Genomic DNA, 21,171 nt, shown 5'->3' with positions numbered 1-21,171 from the left:
GAACCTTGCTCAATACTTGTTTTCACTGATATCAGTTCTGTTATGGAGTTGTAGAGCTGTAAAGCGCAGAGTCAGATCTTTCGTCCCAGTTAGTCCAAGCCGACCAAGTTGGCATTCTGGGTTAGTCCCAGGACTTCACATTTCGCTTGAAAGATAGAAACAGAGAAAATAGGTGTAGGAGTCGGCCATTCGGGCCTTTAAGCCAGCTCCGCCATTCAATATGATCATGGCTGATCATCCAAAATCAATACCCTCTTCCGGCCTTTTCCCCATATCCCTTGATTCCCTTAGCCCGAAGAGCTAAATGTAACTCCCTTGAAAACATCTAGTGAATTGGCCTCCGCTGCCTTCTGTGGCAGAGAATTCCGCAAATTCACAACTCTCTGGGTGAAAAAGTTTTTCTTCATCTCAATCCTAAATGGCCTACCCCTTATTCTTAAACTGTGACCCCTGGTTCTGGACTCCCCCAACATCAGGAACATTTTACCTGCATCTACCCTGTCCAATCCTCTTTTATATTTTTCTATAAGATCCCCTCTCATCCTTCTAAATTCCAGTGAATACAAGCCCAGTCGACCCATTCTTTCATCATATGTCAGTCCCGCCATCCTGGGAATTAACCTGGTGCACCTACGCTGCACTCTCTCAATAGCAATAATGTCCTTCCTCAAATTAGGAGATCAAAATTGCACGCAATACTCCAGGTGTGGTCTCACTAGGGCCCTGTACAACTGCAGTAGGACCTCCTTGCTGCTAAACTCAAATCCTCTCGCAATGAAGGCCAACATGCCATTACCTTTCTTCACTGCCTGCTGTACCTGCATGCTTACTTTCAGTGACTGATGTACAAGCACACCCAGGTCTCGTTGCACCTCCCCTTCTCCTAATCTGACACCATTCAGATAATAATTGCCTTCCTGTTCTTGCCACCAAAGTGGATAACCTCACATTTATCCACATTATACTGCTTCTGCCCACTATCTAAGTCACCCTGCAGCCTCATAGCATCCTCCTCGCAGCTCACACTGCCACCCAGCTTTGTGTCATCTGCAAACTTAGAGATGTTACAATTAATTCCCTTGTCTAAATCGTTAATATATATTGTAAACAACTGGGGTCTCAGCACCGAGCCTTGCGGCACCCCACTAGTCACTGCCTGCCATTCTGAAAAGGACCCGTTAATTCCTACTCTTTGCTTACTGTCTGCCAACCAGTTCTCTATCCATGTCAATACCCTAACCCAATACCTTGTGCTCTAATTTTGTGCACTAATCTCTTGTGTGGGACCTTATCAAAGGATTTTTGAAAGTCCAGATACACCACTTCCACTGGCTCTTCCTTCTCCATTCTATTTGTTACATCCTCAAAAAATCCCAAAAGATTAGCTAAGCATGATTTCCACTTCATAAATCCATGCTGACTTTGACCGATCCCATCACTGCTTTCCATATGTGCTGCTATAACATCTTTAATAATCGACTCTAGTACCTTCCCCACTACCGATGCAAGGCTGACTGGTGTATAGTTCCCCGTTTTCTCTCTCTCTCCCTCCTTTCTTAAAAAGTGGAGTTACATTGGCTACCCACCAGTCCATAGGAACTGAACCAGAGTTGAGAGAACATTGGAAAATGATCACCAATGCATCCACGATTTCTAGGGCCACCTCCTTAAGTACTCTGGGATGCAGACCGTCAGGCTCTGGGGATTTACCTGCCTTCAGTCCCAACAGTTTACCTAACACCATTTTCTGACTAATGTGGATTCCCTTCAGTTCCCCCCTCCCACTAGATCCTTGGTTCCGTAGTATTTCCGGGAGATTGCGTCTTCCTTAGAGAAGACAGAACCAAAGAACTTGTTTAACTGTTCTGTCATTTCCTTGTTTCTCATTATAAATTAACCTGTCTGACTGTAAGGGACCAACATTAATCTTCACTAATCTTTTCCTTTTTACATACCTAAAGAAACTTTTACAGTCAGTTTTTATATTCCCCACAGCTTTCTTTCATGCTCTCCCCCCCCCCCCTCTTAATTAACCCCTTTGTCCTCCTCTGAGTTCAAAATTTCTCCCAGTCCTCTGGTTTGCTGCTTCTTCAGGCCAATTTATATGTCTCTTCCTTGGATTTAACACTATCCTTGACTTCCCTCGTCAGCCACGGTTGCACCGCCTCCCCAGTTTTATTTTTTCGCCAGACATGGATGAATAATTTCTGGAGTTCATCCATGCGGTCTTCAAATCTTTGCTATTGCATCTCCACTGTCAATCCTTTAAGTATAATTTTCCAGTCTATCCTAGCCAACTACCATACCTTCAAAGTCTTCTTTATTCAAGTTTAGGACCCTAGTCTCTGAATTAACCTTGTCACTCCATCTTAATGCAGAATTCCACCATATTATGGTCATTGTTTCCCAAGGGGCCTTGCACAACAAGATGGCTAACTAATCCTTTCTCATTACACAATACCCAGTCTAGGATGGCCTGCCCTCTAGTCGGTTCCTCTATATATTGGTTTAAAAACCCATCCCGTATATATTCCAGGAAATCTTCCTCCTCAGAACTGCTACCAATTTGGTGGCCCAATCTATATGTAGATTAAAGTCACCCATGATAACTGCTGTACCTTTGCTACACGCATCCCTAATTTCCTGTTTGATGCTATCCCCAACCTCCCTACTGCTGTTTGGTGGTCTGTATAGAATTCCAACAAATATTTTCTGCCCTTGGCTATTTCTTTTGCCGTTGGCTATTTTGGTAGCTTGAGTAGTTTACAACCCTTTCCTCCACTAAAAGTCGGTTAACCAGTTCCACAGTTCCCAATGATGTATCACTTCCATAGACATCAAATTCAGGGAACCATCCTGCTTGAGGTCAACTGTTGCCGGCCCTGATTTGTCCTGGTCTTTTTCCCCTTCCAGTCCCTCTACAATCAGTCTGAAGAAAGGACCCGATCCGAAACGTCACCTACGCATTTTCTCCAGAGATGCTGTCTGACCTGCTGAGTTACTCCAGCATTTTGTGTCCATCTTTGGTATAATCCGGCACCTGCTGTTCCTTTTTATTGTTCTAGACTTTATATTGATTGCACTACATACTTCAGCTTGCACTATTATGGTCTGGGTACATGGCATAACTGAAAATTTATTATTTTATTGTTTATTGTATATTTGTAGTGTTGTTGCATTAATCTATCTTTATACTAAAACTCTTGTTTGTTTGTTTGTTCCTGAACTTCAGCCAAAACGGTACATGATAGTGCGACAATTTTAGGCCAACCTTACTCACCGTCATGCCTTTGGTGCAAATGGAAGAAGTTTCATTGAAATCGGTGTTATATTTTTATAGTTATTCACATTTTAAAGTTTAAAAACCGCGCATGCGCAGTTGGGGCCCTGTTGATCTGGTAAGAAGGCCGCTGCATCCGCGCGTGCGCAGAACAAACGTGTCCGTGTCTGCAGGGGAGGGGGAGTGGGGGGAGAGCGGAATGGGGGAGGAGAGGGTGGTGCAACAATGCAGGAGAGGTTTGGGCCCAATGGGTCCACTTGGTCTAGTATCTCTCTAAAGCTGCAGCCAGGAAGAATGTAATTGTTCTGTTTGCACATGACATTTATACTCACTTGATTCTTGACGTCTTGATTACTTTCTGATTTGGTGACTTTGGCTTCCCTTTTCTGCTACTTGCAATATTTGAAAGCTTTCCTATATTTGGTATCTCTAGAATGGCTTAAAGGGGAGTGAGATTGGACATGTATGATCCAATCCAAGAACAAAGCTACTATTTCTTTTTAACATACGAATATTGGGTTTTAATTTATTCTGCTGAATGCAGCCAATAATCTACTTTACTGCTGAAAAAAAGCAGCAGGAAAGCTTTACATTATTTATTTTGGATACACAGCTGTGATTCAAAAATGATGGGAGTAACAGATTTAGTAAACATTGGTTATAATTGTATACAACATTTTACACTTCATTCTGGTACTGTTTGACATTCAACACTTATTTCTGCACTCTCTAGAAGGGCTAGTAATGCTGCACTGTCCTCTGACTATTTGCATTTTAGGCTGGTTACTTGTAGGACTACTCAGTAGCAGGTGTCTTTGGGGACTCATGTATGATATATCTGATCTGTTTGGATAGCGTACAAAACAAAGCGTGTACCTTGGTACAGGTGACAATAATAAACCTAAACCTAAAAAAACAAAATGCTTCAGATGTCATGAACAATCCTTCTAATTTTATCTTATTCCACTTTCTTGCTTTCCAAAATTAGATCTCTATACCATGTTACAAGATTACCCATTTTCACAGTAGACTTTTCTCTACCTTTAATGCCTTTTTACAACGATGTATTTTATAGTGCACTGAAATAGTGGAATTTGTGGTGTAATCTATAAATAGATATTAAATATTTTGTATATATTCATATCTTCTAATGCACAGGAAGTCAAAATGAAATTTATTTAGATGAAGCAGAGTTGGAAGATGAGGAGAATAACTGGACAGGTTGGAATTTGTGTGCTCACTTGAATGCCTGAATTCTGTTCCTCAGTAAACAATATAGTGCAAAAACAAAACAAAGTCCCCAATGCAACCCAGGCAGTTGGTGGTTCAGAGTTTAGTAGCAGTTTGTAGTGTTCAACAGCCTGATGGTTGTAGGAAAAAAGCTGTTCCTGAACCTGGACATTACAGTTTTCGGACTCCTATACTTTCTGCCCAGTGGCAGGAATGAAATTAGCGCATTTATATTTCCACATCTCTGCTCTTGCTCGCCCTCCACCTGGACAGAATAAGTACAGTTCCCCAGTTAATGCATTCCACCCCATCAGCCTCTCCATTCATCATTTCATTCTTTGCAATGTCTGCCAGGTCCAATGAGATTCTGCCGCTAGACACATTTCCCCCTTTCACTTTCAGTACATCATAGTACATCAGTACATTCACAATTCCCTAATCTGCTCTTCCATCATTGTATACTACCCCCTCTCTTATGGTACTTTCCCAAGTAATTGCAGGGCCGGTTGATATGTTTAAGAGACATTGATATATCTGTTCCCTACCCATCATCCAGGAAAGATATCTGGAAATCCAGAAATAGGAGTCTGAAGAATGGTAACAACCTGAAATGTCACACATTATTTTTCTTGAATTAATTTAAATAATATCTTGCATCAGCTTGCAACATCATTCAACCGTTTTCTTCAGCAAAATAAAAGTAAAGTGCTGGATGAACTTGGCAGGTCAGGTGGTATTTGTGGAGGGAATGGACAGATGACATTTTGGGGTGGGTCCCTTCAGGCTGTTGGAATAAATGGGGGGTGGGGAAGAAAGAATTAGGAATGGGGCAAAACTAAGAAAGTGAGAGGCATATACAAGTGGGGGGGAGGGGGGGGGGATTATTTTACAGATGGGTGGAGTAAGTGACAATGGCTAGAGGTGGAAAGGGGCCAATGGGTGTTGGATAAGGAAAGAGGAGTCGGAGTGAAAAGCAAAGTTGAATGGAGTGATATGGGGGGCGGGATGGCAAAGGGGAGGATAAAAGTGAAAAATGGGACTTGGGGATGGTAGATGAGTGTATGGAGGAGGGGAAAGGAGCAGGGTGACTAGGATGATGGGAGAAATGTGTGTGCATGAGGGTGCGGAAGCTGGGGAGGGGGCGTACTGGAGAGGGAATACTTGAAATTGAAGGATTCGGTATTCATACTGTTGTTGTAGGTTACCCAATCGGAATGTGAGCTGCTGTTCTTCCAATTTCGGTGTGGCCCCACTCTAGCAATGGAGGCAAAGTACATAAAGGTCTGTATGGGAAGGGGAGTTAAAATGGTTGGCAACAGGGAGCTCCAGCAGACCTCGGCAAGAGTTTGTTGTAACAATCATTTAGTCTATTCTTGGTCTTGCTGATATAAAGGTCACATCGGGAGCACCCAATGCAATTGACAAAGTTGGAAGAGGAGGACGTGGACCTCTCACTTGGAAGGCCTGCTGGGGTCCTTGGATTGAAGTGAGAGAGGAGGTTAGCGGCAGATGTTACATCTCCTGTGGTTGCAAGGGAAAGCGCCAGGGAAGGGGGGTGAATTGGAAGGGAATGGATGATATCGGTGATAAACGATGGACTCAGCACTGTCTCCTTGGTCACACCACTGGTTATGGGCTTCTACTTTAAAAATAAAACACAACCTTCTGTCAACACCCACTTCTTCCACCATGAAGCCAACTATGTATAGAAATTAGCTAGCACTTTCTGGATCGCATGCAATCTAACCTTTTAAAGCAGCCACCACATGGGGCCATATACAAGCCCTTGCTGAAGTTCATGTAGACTATGTCTATACCCCTGCCCATTGATCTTCTTGGTTACTTAATTGAAAAACCAAACAAATTCTTGAGACAGGATCTCCTACACACAAATCCACGCTGACTATCCCTAATCGAACCACGTCTTATCCCTTCAAAATTCCCTCCAATCTCTTGCCTACCACAGATATTGGGCTTACTGGTTTATTGTTCCCAGGTTTTTCTTTGCATTCCTTCTTAAATGTAGACACAACATTGGCCACTTTCCAGTCCTCCCAACATCTCACCAATGGCTAACAATGATGCATATATTTCAGTCAGGGCTCCTGTAATTTCTTCTCTATTTCCCCACAGTGCTCTTTGATATACCCTTATCCTTCATTCTGACCAGAACCTACTCTTGCCCTTCACTCTAATAGGACCATGTGCACCTTGAACTCCCACTCCCCTTTGGTTGCATACAACCTTTTCCAATCAACTTTTGCAAGATTCTGTCTAACGCCGTTGAAATTCGCTTTGCCCCAATTTACAACTTGAACTTGTGAGCAGTTTTGTCCTCTTTCATTAACAATTTAAAAACTAATAGAACAATGGTCTCTGATACTAAAATGCTCCCCGACTGATATCTCAGTCACTTGCCCTACCTTATTTCCCAAGAGTAAGTCAAGCTATGACCTCTCCTGAGTAGGATCCTCTATATATTGCCTGAGCATACTTTCCTAAACACATTTAATATCCTTTACCCCATCTAAGCCAATATGGCAGTCCAAGTCTATGTGAGGAAAGTTTTAAATCCCCTACAATGACAGCATTATTATTCTTGCAACTCTCCGCAATCTACTTGCGTGTTTGTTTCTCCAATTCCCGTTAACGATTTGGGAATTAGATAAACATCACCTTCCTATTTTGCAGCTTGCTCCATAGGACCCACTCGATCGTGCCAAAGTATATTTTTCTCTGACTATTCATGTCATGTTCTTCTTGATCAAAAATGCAACTTCCTCTCTTTCCTCCATCTCTATCACACTTGTAACACTTGTGCCCTGTAATATTTAGCTGCCATTACTGTTCCTGTAATGGCTATAACTTCCCATGCTCTTGAGTTCATCCGCTCTATCTATCTGGCCTCTTGGATTGAAATAAATACAGTTTAATCCAACATTCTTTCCTTGTGCTCTGCCATGGTATTGCTTGTCTTTCTACTGAACTTGCTGTTGGTATCTTTTGTACCAGCCTTTCAGTTGCCTCTCTACTCCTTGGGATCCCATTTAATCTGATATATTGTAGTTTACGTTACTCAGAATTCTGTTACAACTCCTGATGCGTGACTATTTTTGCTAAAAGGCAGACAGAGATGAAGTGCATATCTGAGGAAGGGTCTCAACCCAAATCGTCACCCATTCCTTCTATTCAGAGATGCTGCCTGTCCCGCTGAGTCACTTCAGCATTTTGTGTCTATCTGAGGGGAAAACCTAATGAGTCGTCAAATTCTGAGAACTTAACATGTCTACAAATATTTTAAAGAACTTCATGGTTTCAAAATGATTTATTGTGATAATCTTCAGCAGATATGAGTGATAAAAAGCCATTGCCACAAAAATGGCAGTAGTGTTTGATTTATTTTCTCTACTGGCATTGCAAAGTCAAAAACGTGCCATTTGATCAATTAAGTAAGAGCATTAGCAAGCAACTAGTTTGATTGTATTTTGCAGGGATCCGTGCATGTATTTGGTGGTGACGTGTTCATGTGTCTTATCTATTGATCTAACCATTTGCCTTTAGTCATACAACCCAACCCAATGGTATAAACATTGAATTCCTCAATTTTAAGTAACACCTTCCCACTCCCCCATCACCCCCACCTGTTGCATACTCATTAATCCCACTATCCCCCCCCCCTTTTTCACCCCCCCCCCTCGGTCCCATTTCACCTATATCCCTCCCTCTGACTTTGCATTTCACTTCTTTTCTCCTTATCTGACACTCACTTGCCCCCTTTTCATTTCTAGCCTTTGTTACTTAATCCACCCATCTGCCAATCTCATCTCAACCCCCCCCGCCCATATCTATATTTACCTATCACTTGCCAGTCTCCACTTTTTCCAGCTTTCTCTCTCCACTCCAATTAGTCTCAAGAAGGGTCCAACCCGAAATGCCACGTATCGATTCCCTCCACAGATGCTGCTAGACCTGCTGACATGCTCCAGCACTTTATATTTTGCTCAAGATTGCAGCACCTGCAGTTCTTTGTGTCACCTTTGATCTCCTGATCCCTGGCCATTTCATTCCAGGACACTGGACACTGAAGTCGATTGCAACTGTGACATTTTATTTGACCCTGAAGATGAATTTCTCATTGAACATTTGCTCCTACTTTGTCAAATTCCTTACCTCTGACTGCCTCAGCTCACTTGCGCAGCACACCTCAATCTATCAATACTTTCTCTAAACTATTCTAGTGCTCTTCTGGCCAATTATGTATTTTTTATTCTCTGTAGATACATCAGCTAGTATTATAACTTGCATTACGCTCTTTTAACTCATCAGTCTTGGCAATGCCTCAATTTCAAATTCTCATTATTTTCAGACAATTTCATGGATTTGGATTATTTATTTTGTATTGCCCAGCCTCTGAACCATGAGAACTCCATTGCTGCTTCTGCATGTTTCTGACTTTAATAGCTCTACTGCTTTTATCCAAGCTTTCTGCCCTCCTTATACTCTGCCTCTCTATATGTCTCTCTTATTAAGACATGGTTTAAAACCTCACTTCTTGACCATATTCCTATTCTCTGACATTGATGTCATTTTTTTGTACGATAATGCTCCAATTTTTATTTATCATGGAAATTGACATTTTAGTGCAGAAATAGAAGAATCAAAAGTCTGTTACTAAACTAGAGATGGAAACAGATCAACTGTGCATCATATGAAAGTACTGGACATGCCTGAAGAAGAGCCAATGAGATTGCTCAGAGCAGTCTGTTCAAATTTAAAATAACATTGCCCATTGTTTTGCTTTTGCTGCAATTTTGAGTGTGTAAGAATGGAAACAATGTTTGTGACTGAGTAAATATGACAAATAATGGGATTTATACCTCATTGGTTTTAAGCATTGATGTTTTCATGTTTTTATATTTTAAATGCCAGTATTGGAAATCTGTAGTCGAAACTGAATTTCATCTTTTAAGCTCCTCAAATCCATCTGTTAACAGAACATGCTTGAGCCAAAAGGTTACCCGCTGAGGAGCACCTATGCAGACATCTTCTAGAGATTTTTGATTGATGGCCAGACACAGCATGTCAGGATTTGTTATTTTTATGTAAGCCCCATTCCCTCTTTCGGATTGTTACAGACAGTATAATCTCTTGGGGAAATTGAATATTACTAGTGTTTGTGTACATAATAATAATATATTCCTTTATTCGTCCCACACCGGGGAAATTTACAGTGTTACAGCAGCAAAGTGGATAGAAAGAGAGCAAGAGATCATTCATTATAAATAAAAGATACATAAATTGTCATCAGTTTTCTGTGTGTTCTTAGCTGTTATTGATGACTCGTCTGCTGGGAGCAGTACTGGTTGTGCAGTCTCACAGCAGCGGGAAGGAAGGACCTCCTATATCTCTCCTTCACGCACTTGGGGTGAAGGAGTCTGTCACTGAAGGAGCTACTCAGTGCAGTGACAGTGTGCTGCATGGGGTGGGAGTCGTCGTCCAGCAGCGATGTTAGTTTTTCCATCATCCTCCTCTCCCACCACCTGCACTGAGTTCAGGGGGCAACCCAGGACATAGCTGGCCTTCCTGACCAGCTTGTCGAGTCTCTTCCTTTCCGCTGCTGGGTAATGCCGGGGTTACGTGATGTTAGAGAAAGAATTTTCATACCACTGGGCTGTAAGCTGCCCAAGCGAAATATAAGATGCTGTTCCTCCAATTTGTGTTTAGCCTCACTCTGACAATGGAGGAGACCTAGGACAGCAAGGTCAGTGTGGGAATGAGAAGGAGAATTAAAATGTTTCGCAACCGGGAGATCAGGTAGGTCCAGGCAGACTGAGAGAAGGTGTTCAGCGAAACGATTGCCCAGTCTACGTTTGGTCTCGCCGATGTATAAGAGTCCACATCTTGATCAATGGATAAAGTAGATGAGGTTGAAGGAGGTGCAAGTGAACCTCTGCCTAACCTGAAAGGACTGTTGGGGTCCCTGGACAGAGTCGAAGGAGGAGGTATAGGGACAGGTGTTGCATCTCCTGTGGGTGCTGAGTAAGGTACCTGGGGAGGGGGTGGTTTGGGTAGGAAGGGATGAGTTAACAAGGGAGTTGTGGAGGGAATGGTCTCTGCGGAAGGCAGAAAGGAGTGGAGATGGGAAGATATGACTGGTGACCCTTTCACCCCATCAGCCGTCGCATACAACACATAATACTCCAACATTTTTGCCACCTCCAATGCGATCTCACCACTATTCACATCTTCTCATCTCCACCCCACAAGGCTCCAGCAATGTCCTCTCTTGCCCCTCTTGATAATTAGGGATAGATCCCATCAGGCCCTGGGGATGTATCCACCTTAATGTTCTTCAAGAGCCCCAACACCATACCTACTTAATCTCAAACTGCATTTGCATATTAGTATTCTCCACACTGATTTTACTGTCCGTGTCCTAATTGATGACTTTATCGGTGTTATTTCCCATTCTCGGCCAGAAGTGGAAAAACTTTCAAGAGGTTTCCTTCCAATTTCATCACCTCCTCACCTTCACATGGCCATCCATTTCTTTCATCAATATTTTTTATCTCAGCTTGGGCATAGGCCATCAAGCATTATCCACTGTAAACTGTGACTACAGAGGATATTGATGGAATATTCTCCACTTGCCCAGGCTAGACTAACAGCAACTTCCAAACCTGTGAACTCTACATCTAAGAAGGCCATGGGTAAAAGTGCATAGGACCATGTCTGTGTATGCTATAATGGTTGTTAATAGATGCTGATCTTGGCACTCATGCCGACATCCCAAAAAATGAAACAAATAATTTCATTCTGCTTGTCGAGATTCGTCCATTCCCTATGTTGCACCAGTTCTTATACCACAGTCTGTCAATCTAACTCCTTTTCTAACTACTTTTCCTCTATTGATGATTTAACCATCCATATTTGAAGGCTCTCACCTTTTGCCTTTGCATTTGCTGCATCATTATTCTTACCCACTCCCCTCCCCCCCTTCCTCAGAACCATTATTTTTGTCTTCCATCTCATTAGTTTATACATTCAAAGGAATATTGTCCATTTTTGTTACTTGTATAATGCCACCATGAAATACATTTTCCATCCTGAGAGATTCAGTACCTTCTCAGTTTAACATATCCCCGCTGTCTAATTGAAAAAGTGCTGTAATCATGCCTACTTCGTTTCATTATGATCTTCACTCTACATTGAGCATTGGTTAACTGAATTGTAATCTCGAGCTCTGAATCATGTCATTTTACTTCTTAATCCACTCCAGTCTGATGTCTGTTCTCCACTTTAGAATATGCTTCATGTGAGGATCAACATGAATTCAAGAAAGTCCTCTGTTCATTCTGGCTCATTGCTGCCCTCTGGGCTCTATGTTCAATGGTTTACACACCCATTCTGAATGGTTAGAGGCGTGAATGATTGAAGGCGTGCCAATCAAACAGATAACTTTTTTTCGTTGGTGTCAGGCCATTTCAGTTTTGTTGGAACAGCTTTTATCCAGACATAAGGAAAATATTCCATCAGACTCCCATATAAAAATGTTTTAGGGTGGCATGAGGTGAGCCATTTGCTACTTTTGTAGCTGTAGTATATATAGATTTGGTTCAGTTGAATTTCTGGTCAATGGTTGACTTCAGGATATTTATGGTGGGGGACTCTGGTAATGTCACTACATGTGATGGCTAGGTGAGTAAGCACCCCCTCATTGGATATCATTTCTTTTATGATGCGAAGCCAGCGCTGCCGTCGCCGCTGCGGCTTGCCTGCAGTCCGTCTGTCTTTTGTGTTTTTTGTTGTTTTTGTCTGAATTGTAGTTTTAATATGATGTAGTGTTGTATGTTATGTTTTGGGGGGGGGGGTGGGAGGGAACGGGAACTGTAACATTCTCTCTCCCGAACGGAGACGCGACCCTTGTTCTGTGTCGTGTCTCCGTTCCCGTTGCGGCCTACCACCGGCCATGCACCTGGGACCACCTGGGGCTCTGGTTCGCAGAGCCCACGGCCCAGACTCACCACCTGCGGCGCTGGCTGCCTGCGGATGCTGCGGGAGCGGCTGCGACTCGTCTCCGGAGGCTCCGGCGCGGGCCGCGTGGACGTCGGAAGCCCGCAGGCCCCTGGATGGGGGCCGACATCGGGAGCTCCGGCAGCGGCAGAGGCAGCGTGTTCGCCCGCCCCGAATCGCGGGGCTTGGGTCGGCCCGCCACGGACCTTTCACTGTCCGATAGGCCGCGGGATTTTTCACCGCCCAGCGGGGGCTTCAATATCGGGAGCCCCGACCGCCCCGACGTGGCAACTCCAACAGCCTGACCGCGGGACAAGACAGCAGGGAAGAGAAAAATACATTCTGGCCTTCCATCACAGTGAGGAGGGACTGGAGGAGACTCACTGTGATGGATGTTTCTTTTTGTTTGGTGTTAGTTGTGATTGTTTGTGTTATTGCATTTTTATTGATTAATCTTATTGGTCTTATTGTTCAACTGCGGGTAATGTTTCATTTCACTACACATTTATGTGTATGTGACAAATAAACGACTATTGACTATTGACTCGTCTCTTATTAACACGTGTTTGTATGTTGGAAGACATTCTGGATTCTGTAAGTGTACTTAGAGTGTACATCAATGTTAATGTTATCATTAATTTTAGGACTAATTTATTCTTAGTAGGATGTTGGTGGTAATCCACAATTATTATAGATGAGCTTGTATGATCATTGCAAGATTAATCTGAATCTCTTTTCTCAAGTGATTTTTGAAAACTTAATCAAACCTTGTCAACCTTTTCCTGAAAGACATTTTCTTTTATTCCATTTAGGATGTGGAACAATCCAGTAAATTGCACTGTACTTCCTGTTTAAGGTGCACCCTGTACTTAAAAAAACAACTAAATAATGTTCATGTGGAAAGAAATAATAGCATTTAATGCTATTAAGAATGATATCTGGAAGATGAAGACAGTTGAGCCATGGGTATCTGAAAAATAGAAGTTTTGGAGTCAGTGTAAAACAGCATGGAAACATGAAATCCATGTCCTTGCAGACCAGTGGGCACCCATCTGTATTAATCCCATATTCTGGCACTTGGTCCAGGCAATTCATGTGCACATCTAGACTTCGTAAATGCTGTTAGGGACACTGTTTTCACTCCGGCAGTGCATTACAAGAAATTGCTAATCCCTTGGAGAAAAGGTCCTTCTCAGATCCTAAATAATACAGGAAATGGAGGTATGAATTCTGTGCAGGCAGGTAAGAGTTTGACATCATGTTTAGAAGGGGCCAAAGGGCCTGTTCCTATGTTGAACTGTTCTGTGTAGGAAGGAACTGCCGATGCTGATTTAAACCGTAGATAGACAGAAAAAGCTGGAGTAACTCAGCGGGTCAGACAGCATCTCTGGAGAAAAGGTATAGGTGACGTTTCGGGTTAGACAATAGACAATAGGTGCAGGAGGAGGCCATTCGGCCCTTCGAGCGAGCACCACCATTCAATGTGATCATAGCTGATCATTCCCAATCAGTACCGCGTTCCTGCCTTCTCCCCATACCCCCTGACTCCGCTATTCTTAAGAGCTCTATCTAGCTCTCTCTTGAAAGCACTCGGAGAATTGGCCTCCACTGCCTTCTGAGGCAGAGAATTCCACAGATTTACAACTCTCTGACTGAAAAGGTTTTTCCTCATCTCCGTTCTAAATGGCCTACCCCTTATTCTTAAACTATGGCCCCTGGTTCTGGACTCCCCCAACATTGGGAACATGTTTTCTGCCTCTAACGTGTCCAACCCCTTAATAATCTTATATGTTTCAATAAGATCCCCTCTCATCCTTCTAAATTCCAGTGTATACCAGCCTAGTCGTTCCAGTCTTTCAACATACGACAGTCTCGCCATTCCGGAAATTAACCTAGTAAACCGAAGCTGCACGCCCTCAATAGCAAGAATATCCTTCCTCGAATTTGGAGACCAAAACTGCACACAGTACTCCAGGTGCGGTCTCACCAAGGCCATGTACAACTGCAGAAGGACCTCTTTGCTCCTATACTCAACTCCGCTTGTTACGAAGGCCAACATCCCATTGGCTTTCTTCACTGCCTGCTGTACCTGCATGCTTCCTTTCAGTGACTGATGCACTAGGACACCCAGATCTCGTTGTACGTCCCCTTTTCCTAACTTGAGACCCTTCAGACTGAGAGTCAGGGTAAAGGGAAATGAGAGGGAAAGGCGATGATGTAGAAAGATATAGAACAAATGAATGAAAGATATATAAAAAAGTAACGATGATAAAGGAAACAGGCCATTGTAAGCTGAGTGTTATGTGAAACAAGCTACAGACAATGAGACTCAACAAGACGACTGAAGCTGTTACGACTTGAGTGGGAGAGGGATGGATGGATGTTCTGTGTTCTATCTAATTTGTAGTTTATACATGCAACCTAGTGGCCATGTCGTCTAGAAAATCTTTTACCGTGACTGTTTGAGCTCAGTGTTGAGAGAATTTAAATATATCTGCCCTTATGGGCCAGGCATAAGATGGCCCAATTTTTGGAAAAGTTTGAATGTGAGATTTTTTCTGTATATGGGAAATATAATGGGTCTGAATTGTAGGATAATTGTGCAGTGCAGTTTTATCACTATTGTAAATTTTTTAAAGTCTTTATTATTTTATGTGAATAATTTTTCCCAACATAACATTTTATTACACAAATAATGATTAAAAAAATAAAAATCATGATTCCTGTTGTTAAACACATGCACATTCTTTACCTTTCCTCATTAAACAGAAAGCAACAGGAATCTCCAGTGCTGTGTTGAAAACCAGGCAACCTTTTTTCATATGGTCTTTGGAACAAAATTAGGCCATTTGGCCCATCGAGTCTACTCTGCCAATCAATCATGGCTGATCTATTTTTCCTGTTCAACATAATTCTCCTGCATTCTCCCCATAACCCTTGACATCCTTGGTATCAAGAACCTGTCAATCTCTGCCTTAAAAATGCCCAATGAATTCATTGCCGTCTGTGGCAATGAATTCCACTTATTCACCTCCCTCTGACCAATTAAATTCCTCCTCATCTCCATGATAAAGGTACATCCTTTTATTCCAAGGCTTTGCCCTCTGGTCCTAGACTCTCCCACTCGTGGAAATATCCTCTCCACATCCACTCTATCCAGAAGATAGACACAAAATGCTAGAGTAACTCAGTGGGACAGGCAGCATATCTGGATAGATGGAATGGGTGATGTTTTGGGTCGAGACCCTTCTGACTGAGAATCAGGGGAGAGAGAGACACACAGAGATAAGGAGGGGTAAGGTGTGAAAATGGGTACGATATTTTGATTGGGCAGCTTGCACCCCAGCGGTATGAATATTGACTTCTCTAACTTCAAGTAACCCTCTCCATTCGTCCCCCTTCCCTGTTTTTTGACCAGTCTGACTGTCCCGCTGATTACATTTTATCTCTGTTTGCTTTGTTGTAACCTTCTCCTAGCTAACAATGATCTATTCTACATTTACCTTGATCTACATCTCTTTTAGTCAAGTCAAGTTTATTTGTCACATACATATATACAAGATGTGCAGTGAAATGAAAGTGGCAACGCCTGCGGATTGTGCTAAACTACAAAACAGAATAGAAAAAAAAAAATTAACACAAAAAAAAAATTAATACAGTAAATTAAATTAGTCCCTGGTGATATGAGAGTTAATAGTCCTGATGGCCTGTGGGAAGAAACTCCGTCTCATCCTCTCTGTTTTCACAGCGTGACAGCGGAGGCGTTTGCCTGACTGTAGCAGATGGAACAGTCCGTTGCTGGGGTGGTAGGGGTCCCCCATAATGTTGCTGGCTCTGGATCTGCACCTCCTGATGTATAGGTCCTGCAGGGGGGCGAGTGTAGTTCCCATAGTGCGTTTAGCCGAACGCACTACTCTCCGCAGAGCCTTCCTGTCCTGGGCAGAGCTGTTCCCAAACCAGATTGTGATGTTCCCAGACAAGATGCTTTCTACAGCCCCAGAGTAGAAGCTCTGAAGGATCCTCAGAGAGACTCTAAATTTCCTCAACTGTCTGAGGTGGTAAAGGCGCTGCCTTGCCTTACCCCCAGTACGGCAATGTGTGTTGTCCATGTCAAATCCTCTGTGATGTGGACACCCAGGTATTTAAAGCTGCTCACCCTCTCCACAGTAATCCCATTTAACTCCAGTGGCGTGTACGTCCTCGGATGTTGAGCCTTTCTAAAGTCTACAATCAGCTCCTTAGTTTTTGTGACATTCAAGAGGAGGCTGCTGTCCTGACACCAGAGTGCCAGATCAGCCACCTCCTCCCGGTAGGCCTTCTCATCGTTATTGGAGATCAGGCCCACCACCACAGTGTCGTCAGCAAACTTGATGATGGAATTGGAGCTGAACCTGGCCACACAGTCATGTGTGTACAGGGAGTACAGTAGGGGGCTAAGGACGCAACCCTGGGGGGGGGGTCCTGTGTTCAGGGTGATATAATATAAGAAAATAACTGCAGATGCTGGTACAAATCGAAGGTATTTATTCACAAAATAAGACTGAAGAAGGGTCTCGACCCGAAACGTCACCCATTCCTTCTCTCCAGAGATGCTGCCTGACCTGCTGAGTTACTCCAGCATTTTGTGAATAAATGTGTTCAGGGTGAGGGGGTTAGAAGTATGTCTCCCCATCTTGACCACTTGGGGCATGGCGGTGAGAAAGTCCAGGACCCAGGCACACAGGGGAGTGTTAAGCCCCAGTTTCAGCAGCTTCTCAGCCAGTCTAGTGGGGACTAATGTCTCATTTTCATTCCTTACCCTTACTTATCTCAGTGTCTCTCCCCTGATTCTCAGTCTGAAGAAGGGTCTTGACTCGAAACGTCACCCATTCCTTCTATCTAGAGATGCTGCTTGTCCCGCTGAGTTACTCCAGCATTTTATGTCTATCTTCGATGTAAACCATCATCTGCAGTTCCTTTCTACACCTCCACTCTATCCAGGCTTTTCACTGGTAAGCTTTAATGAGGTCCGCCCTCATCCTTCTAAACTCCAGCAAATGCAGGCCCAGTGCTGTCAAACGCTCATTATATGTTAACCCAATCATCCCCGGGTCATTCTCATAATTGGGCCCTTCTAAATGGATTCCTTCATTTTTTTCATGAGAAATATTTTCCGTTCAAAATATATGTTGATTCACAAGCCTGTGTAACTCTTCATTTGCAGCATGGTATTCTGAGTACTTAAAGAAGCAGCCACGTTGACAATCCCAATTATTTCGATACCTTTTGCAGCTCAATTTTCTTCTGCAGTTTTAAGGTTTAATAAAAATTACCCAAACATGAAGTTCTTTGGTCTAAATTACTTTCTTGAATTTATTGAAGTAAATGTTTTAAGTTAAATTTCTTTGCCGAATTTTCAATTATACTTGTTTTCGGGTAAATCATTGCAAAGAAGTGATCTTTGAAGAAGTCTTTTAAGATGCTGAATTACCCACTGTGTCTTACAGAACTGCATGTTTTGTTTAAGAAGTTTTACTGATCGAGTTATTTGTGTGATACCCTGACTATCATACAAATTGCTTTATCTCTCTGCATTTACAGTCATTAGCTTTCAGTGCCATGTTCATGTATCAAAGGTACTTTAGTCTTCTGTGTGACCATTCTGAACTCTAAGTAGAGTGTAAACAAAATAATCTACAGCATTTTTTGAAAAGCATTTTTTGAAAAGCATTTTTTTAAAGTGGTTTAAGAAATAGTGGTCTCTGTATAGGCCTGCCAACCTGCACGAGTAAATCCAAATTATCACTGGGAATGATTGCTCAGTTCAATGTAATTATGTACAACAATTTATTTTTTATTCGTAAAAGCTTCATGCTGTCACATTGTTTCAATATGTTTAAATAAAATTTACTTAAAAAAATTCTATGTAAATTGAACAAATTATGTGCAAGAAGCTCAGACATAGTACTTGCTATTCATCCCTACAGCCAAGACAATATCTGTATTAATACCTAAGGCAGTAACAGCTATGCTATTTACTTTTTTATGAACACTGTAATAACATAAACTCGTGCAGTATTGGAACAATTTGACTGTCTTGTAGCAGCCAATAGGAGCCATTCTGCGTTTTGTCTGCTGGAACTGAATGGCCTCAGTAACTTGTTCTCTCACGCAGCTTCGTTTTTTCCCCCAAACAGCTCCACTAGTAGCAATTTATTGTACCCAATTAATTTTCCAACCAGCACATCTTTGGAATGTAAGAAACCCATGTACCCAGAAAAAAAACCCTACATGGACACAGGGTGAATATGCAAACATTTTGCAGACAGCACCCAAGGTCTGGATTGAATCCAGGATCTTGAATCTGTAAGGCAGTGTTGCTTACTGTTTCAACATAACAAATATTTTGGCCCCTAAAGCTAGTTTTCTGCTAATGTGCTTATTAATAATCAGATAAACAGCTATGATTATACTTTACATGAATCTATGAACAATTGTATCGCAATATGTGTATATTTTTACAATACTGGAGAGATTTTGAAGAACAAGATTATTATTCAGGTTTTTACACCAATACACTGTTCTTCACAAAAATTTACCCACCATGTGAAACCTTATAAATAACAGATAAAAATCAGATAACTTCAAGACCGAAAGTCAAAAACTTTTTTCATGACAGACAACTTTTCATCATTTTACCACCATTTTGGACACCAAAAATGTGACATAAAAACTCTGCCACATTTAGTCATGAATATTTAATTCATAAATAAACTTCTTCTGGCCCCTCATACATATATGTTTTGATAATGATCTTGGGAATTATCTTCATCAATACCAGGTGACAAATGCAGTGACGTCTGGTATTCCGCTAGCAAAGCTCTGGTAGTGGTCGTTGTGCTTCATGTCCATTGTCACAACGACCGTTATCAGGGTCGGTACCTCCGTAAGTTAAACCACTTGGACTCCAAACCTCTACTGCTTTTCACAAACCCCAACAAGGTATCCTGTGGTAGTAGTAATTTTGGGGTGAGTAAATAATTTTTTCTTATATTCAAATTTAATATATCAAAAACACCGTGGTGTCAAAAACACAACGACCGTTTATGATATATTTTCTGACTTTTTAAAGTCAATTAAAAAAAATTGGGGGGCATAAATTGGTCATCAAAACTAAGAAACTGAGCCAATCTTCAGTTTGGCAACATATTGTCTCTTGTTTACCTTTCATAAGGACCAAGTCGCTAACTTCATTCCTTCTTGTCAACTTCTGGAAGCTCCACAATGACTGTGACAGAGACAAAAAACATCAGACCCATGTCAGCTACAAAGCTGTTACAGTGTCTGTGTGAATACTGTGTGAATATAAACTTTCACCTGCAGAACATGAAATGCCTTCAAGTAGGTCACAACAACAGTCTGAAGAACAAGGTATTTTTATTATATGTATGTATCAAATACGATGTAGTAATTTATTTCAGACTTTTCTTCAGACTGAAGAAGACCGAGCCACTCCAGCACTCCGTGAAACATCACCTATCCATGCTCTCCAGAGACGCTGCCCGGCCCGCCGAGCCACTCCAGCACTCTGTGAAATGCCACCCATCCTTGCTCTCCAGAGATGCTGCTCAACCCGCCGAGCCACTCCAGCACTCTGTGAAACATCACCTACCCACGCTCTAGAGATGCTGCCCGAGCTACCGAGCTACTCCAGCACCCCGCAAAACGTCACCTATCCATGTCCTCCAGAGATGCTGCCTGACCCACTGAGTTACTCCAGCACTCTGTGAAACATCACATATCCATGTTTATACATAGTCCTTCCATTTCAGGGCACCATAATGTTTGGGACACATGGCTTTACAGGCGTATGTAATTGCTGAGGTGTGTTTAATTGTCTCCTTAATGCAGGTATAAGACAGCGCTCAGCACCTAGTCTTTCCTCCAGTCTTTCCATCACCTTTGGAAACTTTTATTGCTGTTTATCAACTTGAGGACCAAAGTTGTGCCAATGAAATTTGCCTTTACTTACAAATGAAGCCAAAGATACAATGTATTGTAACGTCTGAAGAAGGGTCTCGACATGAAACGTCACCCATTCCTTCTCTCCTGAGATGCTGCCTGACCTGCTGAGTTACTCTAGCATTTTGTGAATAAATACCTTCGATTTGTACCAGCATCTGCAGTTATTTTCTTATACTATGTATTGTAACGTATGGTTTTTCTTACGTAACGCGCTTTGCGGTGTCCACTCAGATGGATGCAGTATTCTACTACATGATCAGGTGAATGAAGTGGAAATGGTGTTTGCAATTTTATTGTTCCATGTGGTATTCATAAACAGAAAGGAATAAGAAATATGTGCACTTACTGTGCCAACCAGGTCACTGGTGGATACCACGCGACAACCGTTACACAAAATGTATTTGTGTATTCTGATGCCATTTTCAGAAACTTGCCATCAATATGCTATCTTTTCTTATGTTTTTTGTTGCTACTATGTTAATCATGAACCCAATAAAGTGCTTGTCATCTTTTTTGAAGGAATTTGAAATTTGACCCCCTATGTGTTCATATATTGTTCATATATTGTTCATATCGTGCGTTCATATCGTGCGTTCATACCGTGTGTGTGCCAGTATTGTAAAAATACACATATATAATTTTTT

At 42.2% G+C, this 21,171-nt stretch overlaps 1 protein-coding gene across 1 annotated transcript in view; it reads left to right on the top strand.

The window, feature by feature from the left end:
• The window catches only part of kcmf1 (potassium channel modulatory factor 1), a 99,448-nt gene that overhangs the window by 28,062 nt on the left and 50,215 nt on the right, over nt 1–21,171 (top strand). The window lies entirely within an intron of this gene.

Source organism: Rhinoraja longicauda, chromosome 3 (assembly GCF_053455715.1).
Source record: "Rhinoraja longicauda isolate Sanriku21f chromosome 3, sRhiLon1.1, whole genome shotgun sequence".
Taxonomy (NCBI): Eukaryota; Metazoa; Chordata; class Chondrichthyes; order Rajiformes; family Arhynchobatidae; genus Rhinoraja; species Rhinoraja longicauda.
The sequence above is the reverse complement of the archived record's forward strand: the minus strand, read 5'-3'. Positions and strand labels throughout refer to the sequence as shown.